The 10243-nt window shown below is 37.6% G+C and overlaps 1 pseudogene across 1 annotated transcript in view; it reads left to right on the forward strand.

Moving 5' to 3' along the window:
• Nucleotides 1–9553, forward strand: part of Gm7931 (predicted pseudogene 7931) — a 67768-nt pseudogene extending 58215 nt beyond the window's left edge. Inside the window, exons 2-3 of the transcript NR_169028.1 lie at nt 6513–6614; nt 8362–9553. The product of NR_169028.1 is annotated as a predicted pseudogene 7931 (transcript). The remainder of the gene's footprint in view (nt 1–6512; nt 6615–8361) is intronic.
• The last annotated feature ends 690 nt before the right edge of the window (nt 9554–10243 follow it).

The raw sequence follows: 10243 nt of genomic DNA on the forward strand, positions 1-10243 counted from the left end.
AGAAGGCAGAAGTAGAGTAGTGTATTCAAGTATGAATAAATATACAACATGGACATCTATGCACACACTATAGCTAATGGGATCTATTGAATTCCGTGAATTTAGAATGCAGCATAGATATACTATATAGGGCACAGGCTAATGATTTTGTAGTAATACTGCATAAAACTTACTTACATTGAAACCTGAAAATAGCTCTGATTTAATTCTAATTACATGATTTTTAGTTAATACAAGTTGTGGTACATTAAGCATTTATTTGTGCATCAGGACACAGCAATAGAGAACAAATTACAGATATAGTTCCAAAGAGCCTATTATTTTCTATAGAAAATAACTCTAAACATGATGTCTGCAAGAATAGAGATCGTGAGTGATTATTTTAACTTAATCATGATAAGCTAGCCTCTGTTCCAACTAGCATATAAACATCCCTTCATTTAATACTCATTAACAGCTCTGTGAATGACTATAATTATAAACTCAATTTACAGTGAAGAAATTGAAGTTCAGGAAGGTGAGGCTCTTGCCTAAGTCTACAAAGCCAGAACATGAGTCAGAGATTAGAACCTAAATTTGTTTCACTTTAATCTCTAAGTGTAAACTCTTAAAAATACACATTAAGAGTGTAAACTCTAAAGCATACAATATTAATGTGGAAGACACATTAATGAGATTTCCCCTGCTGCCTCCAGGGGCAGTGTGGCCCTGCCAAAACTTCACTTTTAGATTTCAGGCTTTTAGAGGAATAGGAAAACAAATTGTCGCTTTTTAAACCCGCCCATGTGGTGGTAATTTATTATGGCAGTCTTGGGAAATTCATGAACGCAGATTGTCAGAAATAGTAATAGAAGCTTAGTAATGAAGACTTTCCTACAGCCTGGGTTGAGAGGAAATTTGAGGAGTTAGGAACAAAATACAAGGTGTAGGAAATGTGGTTCTCAGGGGGGATTTTTTTAAAGTGTGTGTTATTGAGTTGCCAGGTAGAAAATGAATATTCACTGTCCAGTCCAATAAAACTTAGTATATAATGCAAAGAACTATGTCTTTCTGTTGAGTTATGGCTTCATTTCACATATAATTTAATAACAGCATGGCTATTGATTTTTGAGTACATTCTATAGCAGAGATTAATCTTGCCTTTGTTTCATGTGCACTTTGGTGACCTAAGAAAAATAATTACAGAAGACAGAGTCATCTATGCCATTTCTGTCAGGGCGCCAGCTTTGAGGCAGGGGGCAAGCTGACAGTGAGCCATGAGCAAGCTAAGTTAGATGGAAGGCTGGACATTCTCCCTGGCTACACTAAGTCATCTCTACCCAGTAATACAAGTGTACCCAGCATGGTACGACACAGTATCCCAGAGCCCTTTATTCAAACAAAAAGAGTGCACTGGAGTAGACATTCACAGTGCTCAGATCCAGTGCAGGAATTAGGCCATGGTGTCAACAAATATAAACAACTTTCCCAGTATTTTGTACATGACAGGTTAAATAAACTGTTTATAAAATGACTTTCATCTGCTTCTGTATTCTCTTGTCAAAGTGATGCCAACATTTGAAACTGTGTGTGGCTAACATTTGGGGCAAACATTTATTGCTTTAGAAGTTCATGAGAGATAGCTGCTTGATTTGGATTAAAAACATAAATTGCTAGGTAGTGTTTCATTTCTCTGCTGGATAAGATAATGATGTTGTCTTCCCAAGTGTTATTCTTTAGGAATTAGGAAATAATGTGACCTTCTGACATGGTTTGACATGCTATGTATTTCTTCTAAATGTTTGTTCCATACATTTTGAATCAAATGCCAGAATCTGAGGTAGCTGGTGTCAATGCTTGTCAGAGCAATCTTTCTGTGGATGAGAATGTATAATTCTGAATCGTGGTAGAAATTATAGTTTTCATGCTACATTAGCCTTCTTAATCTGCATAGTATATTTTCTATAATGAATTTCCATGTGGTAACACCAGGTCCAGATGCAGCATTTGGATAATCCGTAAGCGTTTTGCATCAATTTGTTATGAATGAAAGAGACATTTGTCTCTTCTTCACACAATTTAATTTGCATTTCGTTTCATAAGATCTTTAAAAGCCCAGTAGAGGGAACAGTAATGGACATTAAACCAATTCAAAGTCATAAGCATTTTCTTTCTTCATGTAATATGGTTGTCTTTGAATACAAATGGAGGCATTAATGTAGAAAAAGCAAAATTTGCTTGTCAATGAGGGAAATATTTGAGTTTATGTTATTTGGGCAAATGAAAAATCATTTGTTAGAAAATTCTTACTTCTAACAAGAAATTCAAATACTGTTGATTTGAATGTAAATTACAACAAGGATAGCTACCTTCTAGAAAGATAGGGATTTAAGTCAGTAACATTACTAAAATGTACATCAAGGTCTTAACATAATAGTATAAGTGGTGCTATTGAGGTGTGTGTGTGTGTGTGTGTGTGTGTGTGTGTGTGTGTGTGTGTACATGTCTAATCTGTGATCCAAAGATATTAACTGTTCTTTTTGGTGTATACTGATGAAATGATAAACTTTACAGCTGGAAAAGAAAAGGTGTACAATTCTTTCCTCTGCACAAAGAATGCAGTTCTCTGATGACATTTCCAGAGCACTGTCACCTGGATGCTCCAGCCTCAAATCTCTAACATTAGGGAATGCACAGCTTCACACAGAACAGTCAGACTTTACACCTCTTGACATTTTCAGACATTTCCAATTGTCAGTCGGGGTCTTTACAAAGTTAAAAATGCAGCTTTCCACAAATATGGGCATGTTGGAAAGTATCTTTTGCTATTAGGTGTACATTGTTCCTAGCAGTTTGAAGAAATTTTTAGCACAGAATTTTTACATGTCATACTGCCTAATCAAATGATAAAATATTATTCTCTGAATTTTAAGGCTCCTGGCATGAGGCTGTGTTATAGAAAGTAGCATATAATAGTTGAAAATTTGAGCTATGACAGCATCTTAAATTGAATATTTTAGCATTTACAAGACCTTTTGATACGAGACAAATTGTAAAGCTTTTGTTAGAAATGCTATTTTTTTCAAACTTCCTTATATAGTAGTGAGTTTCATGGAAACATATTTATGGAGGCTGAAAAGATAGACTCAGCATTTATGAGGCCACACTGCTTCTGGAGAAGACCCAATATTAGTTCCTAGAACATACATACATCAGGTACTCATCACTACCTGTAACTCAGCTTCAGAGAATCTTGTGTCTTAAAACTCTCTGGAAATAGCATGTATACACTCCCACACAAAGAGATGCATATTCATACACATAATGAAGAATAAAATAAAATAACCCTAAGAAGACATTTTTGTGGAAACCTGTCTCATACCTTAAGTGGCCAGCTCTCTCCATCTTCCCCTTTCTTCTCCTGGTCTTCCTTCTCTTTTTATGTCATCTATACTTACGATTTTATGTATCTCTGTAAAACAAATATATAAATTGTATGCATATTTATAATATTTAGCATTCACAAATGAGGGAAAATGTGCAGTATTAGTCCCTCTCACTCTGACTCTCTTTGCTTACTGTGATTTTTTGCACCAAAGGAATCATCAGATAGAATAAAGAAATCCTACATAATAGAGACGTGTGTTTGGTGGCTCTATAATTGACACAAGGTTAATATTTAGAATGTACTAAAAAGTTAAATAATAAAATTCCAAAAAGCCAATAAAATACCAAAATTACTAAACAGCCCAATCCAAATAGGCTAAGGAAATGAATAGAGAATATTCAACGGATTCTCATGGATGATAAACATGGAAAAACATTTATCATCTGTAGTCATCGGGGAAATTCAAACAGAAGCAGCTCTGAGACTGCATCTCCATCAGAAGTTGTGCTCTTACACATTCTATTTATCATTGTCACATGGCACCGTCCTATGTATTGTCATATGGTACCAATTTCACTTGGGAAGAGGAGACAGATAATCTTAAACTTAAAATCTTGGTATGAATCTAACCCAACTTCACAATACACCAGTAGAAAATGAATTATAGAAGTTAAATAAAGAAAAATAGTAATTTGTCATAACTAAGATGATAAAATACAGGAACACAGAGAGATGGTTGTTTTACATGGCATGAATGATACAGAGAGCCAAGTGATTGTGACAGTTAAGAGCACAGGCTCTGGAGTTAGACTGCTTGCGTTCTAAGTCCCTATTCCATTGCTTCTAACAGTAAGAGTCTTGAGCAAAGAACTTAAACTCTGATAGGGTGCATTGGAAACCCCGACACTATTGTGGATGCCAAAATATAAATACAGTGTAAATGCTTGCTAGGCCTCATGGCTCTAGCTGCATATGTAGCAGAGAATGGTCTAGTCAGTCATCAATGGCACGAGAGGCCCTTAATCCTGTGAAGGTTATATGCCCCACTATAGGACTGGTAGGGCCAGGAAGGAGTGGGTGGGTTGGTGAGCAGTGGGAGGGGAGGAGGGAGAGGAAGTATTCAGAGGGGAAAGTAGGAAAGGGAATAACATTTGAAATGTAAATAAGGAAAATATCTAATAAAAAAGATTTTAAAAAAGAGATAATACATGAAAAATAAAAAGAAAGAAAAAGAAATGCTTGCTGAAGGGAGCCTGATATAGATGTCTCCTGAGAGGCCCTGCCAGAGGCTTATAAATACAAAAGCAGATGCTCACAGCCAACCATTGGACTGAACGTGGGGTCCCCAAAGGAGGAGTTAGAGACAGGACTGAAGGAGCTAAAGAGGTTTGTATCTCCATATGAAGAATAACAATATCAACCAACCAGACCAACAAGAGCTCCCAGGTGCTAAGCCACCAAGAAGTACACATGGCTCCAGCTGTATATGTAGCAGAGGATGGCCTTGTCAGGCATCAATGGGAGGAGAGGCCCTTGGTCCTATGAAGGCTCCATAGATGCCCCATTATAGGGGAATTGAGGGCAGGGAGGTGGGAGTGTGTGGGTAGGTGGAGGAACACCCTCATAGAAGCAAGGGGACGGGGTATAGTAGGGAGTTTCCAGGACGGGGGTTGGGGGGAACTGGGAAAGGGGTTAACATTTGAAATGTAAATAAAGAAAATATCCAATAAAAAAGTAAGAAAGAACTTAATCTCACAGTGAAACTGCGTTCAGAGATACCCTCTGCCATTTTGAGGATCAAATGGCACAATGAAGTTTACAATGCTGTCTACTTAGTAGGCACAGTACAGTTTATGTGTACAGATGTCACACACAAATTCGGTTCATACAAAAGCAGAGGGGAAGGAAGATCTTTAGGAGTGAAAAACATGAATTAATATTTTTCTTTGACATGTCTTTTAAGCTCTCGTCCATAGAAAACATGAAAAAGAAACTTGTGCTTTTTGAAGTTTAAAGGGGGGAGAAGGTTCCTGATACCCCAAATGGCCAAACATCTTAGGTCTCTGAGTCACCCCATTTGTTTCCAGAGATCTCTTCCTGGTACTACCTATCTGTCCACTGTTCTCTTAGGTTAGTGATGGATAGATCATCGCTAAACCTCTGGTTCTACCACCTTCACTTGGTAAAACCGCAAATCTCATGTCATCAAAGAGTGCCAATGTGCTATGGTTTGTAACCTTTGCTTACTACTCAGATGCAAAAATCATCTGTCTCCAGAACACAAAACAAAGAGGAGACTGCCAAAACACTTTTCTCTTCTGGAATGTAAATTAATTGGAAGAGCATGTCCTTTAACCCTCAAACTGTATTAGAGGACTAACTGCTGCATAAGGAGACCTGCAAAGAATGTTGGGCTTCATGCAGTAAACAGGAGAAGCTACCACAAGCTTTAAGGTCAAGAAAACAATGGAGTAGTGAATCCAGTGGTGTTGGCAAAGAGGTTGCAGTTAAGATCTGGAGATCCGAGGTTCTAGGATTTCAGATGAGAAAATCAACTTCTCTTTATTTGAAGTTGGTTTTGCCATCATTACAAGGCAGATAACAATTTGAATTAACACATCATCTAATATTCTTTATAAGAAAAAAAAGTCTTAAATTTTAAAGCAGCTTATTAACCAACTGGCAACCACTTTTGAGCCCAGAGCCAAGAGCAGGAGCTTTGTCCAGGAGCATGTATGTTCTAGAGTGTGCCACTAAAATGCCTAAGAGTGAAATTTTTGGTTACTGAATTGGGATTTTATAACTAGCTGGAAGAACGGATTTCCTCCTCCATTACCCTTGCACCTCCACAAAGGACTCATGAGCTTTTCCCTTTCTTTGCGATCTCATTTTGTTCCTGCTGTCTTCTTGGAAAGCTACAGCTTTCTAGGTAAGTGGAGGGGAATAGAGTGGACTATATGTAAGTACGTTACTGAGCTGGGTATGGTCCCAAAACAAGACTCCCTGGAGCTAAATGATATGTACCTCACAGATACCTAAACTAGAACTTGAAAAATAAATGAAAGTCCTTTTCTAGTTCCTGGAGAAATACTAACTGTGATTTGAGAATATTCATTTGGAAAATTCAACTTTATTTTTTTCACAGAGGCAAGTGCTTACTACGTAAGTCCAGACGGCAGTTACTTAGGAGACGAGCCAGACATGAGGATGCAGCTGATGATGGACTCTTTTCAAATGGGAACAAAAGGTCATTTCTCCCCAAAGTCATGTCATTAATAATTAAGCTATGCATTTGATTTATGTCATAATCTGCACTTATGGTTTATTTTATAACACACAGCTGTGAAAACTAAAAGCCCTCATCAAAGTAATTGTAGTATGGGTAGGTTTCAGATGCAACTGAAAATCCTAAAAAAACCTGGAAGGATTCTAATACTAGTGGCAGGAAAAAGCTGCAGTTGAAAACATCAAGCAAATAAAACTTAGGAAAACTTCATGGTTTTCTTTACTTATTTTAAATTTCAAATTTGATTTTAAGAAGGCAATGTAAATAATTTTATTTCAAAAATGAAACCAAAGAATGGATAGTGACTTTACAAAATTAAGTACCTTGTGTACTATTGAAAAATAAAAATGGTGTATGGTAGACATTGTTTTCTTTTTTTCTTTTTATCAAAATAGTTTACATGCTCTAAATTCACAACCCAATATCAGGTACCCTCTTGTCTAGAGTAAAACTTTCATTTGTTTTCTGCCTGGCCTTAGGTTTAGTCTCTGACTAAGAAGTACTAGCCTTCCCTGTTGTGAATTGTCAGGTCTTTTATTTTCACAGTGAGTGTGTGGAAAATCCTTTATTTCTAGCCTATCCCATAAAGTGTTTGAGAAAGGCTGAAAAGTCAAGAGAACATTTACATTCCGGTGAAGTCCCTGACTGGACTGCTGTTTAAAAAACATTTTTAATGTGGGAGACCATTAATTACTAGGATTCTGATTGTAATTTCCTGGCCTTAGAATTGATGAACAAAGCCATTTTGGAAAGCAATCAATTTGAAATCTAATTTGTCGGCGAAATGAACCATATAAACAAAATGCCGCTTGCAGTGTGTCTAAAATGAGATGAACTTAACGAGCCCATCATCTTCGTCGAGCCTCATCACTGTGGGTCGCAACCACCTCAAGTAGCATCAGTGGAATCCTCACACAGAAGGCTGAGAGAGAAGGCTTCATCCTGAGCAGAATGAAACAAGGGGCAGGTGCTCAGCAATTCCTACAGAGTCAGTTCAGGGACCAAGTTGAGAGTGGCCACTAATATTAATAAACTACAGTGACAACATTCATCAGGCCTGTGTTATGCACCAAGTAACTGGGATGGCTTGAGATAACTTGTTCCAGTCATATAGACTGCTACATGGATGAAAGTAACAGAAACTGAATTTGGGTTTGGAGAAAGCAATGTGAGTTAGTTTTTATTAAATATACACAGTCATATCCATGTATGTATAACATATATTAGGCCTATATATAGCAGATATATCATATATAGATGTATATACATATACATACATACATATACATGGCAGAGAAATGGGGAAAAATCACAAAGGGAACTGATAGACTAAATGTAAACTGTGTTTTCCACAAAGTTTAGACACCCTATTGTTCTTGTGACCATAATGTTATCAATTCATCTTGTATAACTTTACTGTATGACCCTATGACTATACACTTTTGAAACAGCATAAATAAACCAGTCACATGTATTAATTAGATCCCTGAGAGTTATATTTGTTAGTCTAATTATTTTAAATTTGATAGTTAGGTTTTACTTCCTGAATTTTACTTTCTTTGTACATATAAAGTAGGAAAATCATGGCCATGCCTATCTTTATGCAGAGGATGCAATGTTATCCTGTTTTTGGCATCCAGTTATTTTTTATTCTTGGGAATGAGAGGCAATCCTAGGAAATGAATAAACTTTTACTGTTATTTAAAAGGTGAAATCGGAGGAAGCAGCGAGGACGACCCCCGGACGGAGCAAACCCGCGCGCCGCTGTATCCCCGTGCTCAGCGCCGACGTCCCCTGCCGCCACCATGCCCAAAAGAAAGGCTGAAGGGGATGCTAAAGGAGACAAAATCAAGGTGAAGGACGAGCCACAGAGAAGATCTGCGAGGTTGTCTGCTAAACCTGCTCCTCCAAAGCCAGAGCCCAAACCTAAAAAGGCCCCTGCGAAGAAGGGAGAGAAGGTACCCAAGGGGAAGAAGGGGAAAGCTGATGCCGGGAAAGATGCGAATAATCCTGCAGAAAATGGAGATGCCAAAACAGACCAGGCACAGAAAGCTGAAGGTGCTGGAGATGCCAAGTGATGTGTGTGCATTTTTGATAACTGTGTACTTCTGGTGACTGTACAGTTTGAAATACTATTTTTTATCAAGTTTTATAAAAATGCAGAATTTCGTTTTACTTTTTTTTTTTTAAGCTATATTGTTAGCACACAGAACACTTCATTACTGGGTGGGGGAAGGATCATGTGTCAGTAACAAAATCTCTCCCAAGCTGGATTGAGGACAGAAAACCTCTTTCCCTGATAATTTTGGAAGGCTCCTGTTGGCTCCCAGGAGAGAGATCCTGGTTTGACCTAGGTGGCCACCAAGGCACAACAATGCCTTGTGGTCTGGGAAAACTATAAATTCACTTTTATATCCTCTTCCCCCTGTACTATCAACATAGACTTAATTCCCTTAAAAACCAGAGACCTGTTGGAACCTGGCCCCCAAAATTGGTTTCCCAGTCCATTGAGTGATGTGGACTTTGCAGTGACTTCATCGAGAGTTCTCAGAAGAGCACTGGTTCCTTTTATAAAGGATTGTGGATCTTCAGATTGATAATTCTGCCTAAAAGTCAGGGTCGGCTTGTGAAAAGTTGTTAAAACAACATCCTTAATGTGAAATGTCAACCCTCACTCTAAGCTACTTCCCCCTTTTCAAAGCATTGAATGAAGACTTCATTGGGTTTTATAGTGGCTTTCTGATTTTGGTAGTCTATACAAGAAGGGAATTTGGAAGTTCTTGTATATTGTTGATTGTCTGCCCATGTCCTGCCTGAAATACCATGATTGTTTATGAAAAGAATCTTTAATAAAGCTGGTTACAGTTAGGCTTGGAAAAAAAAAAAAAAGGTGAAATCAACTGATTCTCTGGATAAATGTGTGTCCTGGTTACTGGAGAGTTAGTTCCCTGGGACCAACAAGTATCTGCAACTGTCTATAGACAAACACTGAAGAGTCTCATAAAGAAAAATCTACCTCTTAAATGGACCTCAGTGATGACTGACATTTTAGAGTGTCAGGTGGGACCAGTGACATTGTATTCCCTAAAGAATTGCCAGTGGTTGACATATTACCAAGTCCACATTGAGTCATTGTAAGATAAAATATTTAAAATGGAAATGTATTAGAAGATAAATTTGCCATTAAAAAAATATAGTAACCTTAGGATTTTCTAAGACTAAAATAGACAGCTTCAATCAACATGAATATTGTATCATGAGATTGTAGGATACCAATGATAATGGGAAGATGGAAAGCCACTAAGACTTAGGGTGAAGTATCCCTTTGAGTCAAACCAATTTGCTTGTTATCCTCGTGTGTGTGTGTGTGTGTGTGTGTGTGTGTGTGTGTTCAAAATTTTAATTTGGCTGGTGGCTTTAATGCTACTATTTAGAATATTCTACAATAAGCATATGTATTGTAGGTTTGGTCCTCAGTTTTGAAAGGTAGTTAAATGATTGCAGTAGAGAAGTAATGAAGGCATGTGCAGTGGAGAGTACAGAGATCTGGAACCTAGTGGAAGTTTTCAGGTAATCGAGAAAATGTCTTG

The sequence above is a fragment of the Mus musculus genome, chromosome 5 (genome assembly GCF_000001635.26).
Source record: "Mus musculus strain C57BL/6J chromosome 5, GRCm38.p6 C57BL/6J".
NCBI classification, from domain to species: domain Eukaryota; kingdom Metazoa; phylum Chordata; class Mammalia; order Rodentia; family Muridae; genus Mus; species Mus musculus.